Source organism: Anneissia japonica, unplaced genomic scaffold (assembly GCF_011630105.1).
Source record: "Anneissia japonica isolate Jap-2015-1 unplaced genomic scaffold, ASM1163010v1 scaffold288046_len260376_cov104, whole genome shotgun sequence".
In the NCBI taxonomy this organism is placed as follows: domain Eukaryota; kingdom Metazoa; phylum Echinodermata; class Crinoidea; order Comatulida; family Comatulidae; genus Anneissia; species Anneissia japonica.
In genome coordinates this window covers 123655-124622 of record NW_022747398.1, presented here as the reverse complement: position 1 = coordinate 124622, position 968 = coordinate 123655, and the positions used below count along the sequence as shown (strand labels likewise).

The window sequence follows — 968 nt, the reverse complement described above, 5'->3', positions numbered from 1 at the left end:
TTCTGAAATAAATATATAATGATAATTATGAATTTTATGAATGTACGCATCGCATTGACTTTTTCAATCATGGTACGATGGACCTGACATAGAGGGTACAATATCTAGGCTGAGACCACTTCCACTAATTTCAGTCTTGTATCTGTTCCTGCATGGGGTTGGAATAATAATAATAATAATAATAATAATAATATAATAATAATAATAATAATAATAATAGTGTAGTTTTATAAAGCGCACATATCCATCTAATGCAAGATGCTCAGGGCGCTTGATATGTGGACTAGGAACTCGATCAATGACTTTCTTCGCCCATAAGGGTCCCTTCGTGTCTGTGCTACCCGGTAAACCGGTACCAGCAACTCTCGTCGTCCACCACAGGTGCTGGCTGTTCCAGTACACCGGGGTACTCCCCTACTCGTATCGAAGGATGTATTGGGTTCTTTATAGAAGACTTGTTCTACCACCAGAACCATAGGCGAGCGTGCCGTTCGAACCAGCGCCGATATTATGGCTATTAGCTTGCGGTGCCCCTGCTAACCGCTCGGCCATTCGACTCACCATAGTCTAATAGGGGTAGTTGCTTTGCAGCACATTTTCAAAATTTACAGGTATGAATTTATACACCAACTTTACCCCTTGAGGGGGCGGCGGGATTGCCAGATGAGATTTTTGAGCATCCACAATTTATACTTTTAGACCACAATATTAAGGAATGGCAACAGCAACTTGATTGGATTTAAAGACTAATTTATCCTCACGACCTCGTCGTGGCGTCGAAAGATGGTGGAGGATGTCCAGGTTTGTAAAGGGGTGTGGTGCTCAACAAAATAAGCCATTACAGTGCGATGAATAGCAACGATAAATAGATTAAATCCAAACATTTTTATTGATATATACATTACTACGAGAACAACCAACTTTTTGTTCAGGGCTTTTTAGCAGTGGCGGCTCTAGGATATATTTTC

The 968-nt window shown here is 40.8% G+C and overlaps 1 protein-coding gene across 1 annotated transcript in view; it reads left to right on the top strand.

The window, feature by feature from the left end:
• Positions 1–968, top strand: part of LOC117120468 — a 77036-nt gene that overhangs the window by 26710 nt on the left and 49358 nt on the right. The gene's annotated exons all lie outside the window — the stretch shown is intronic.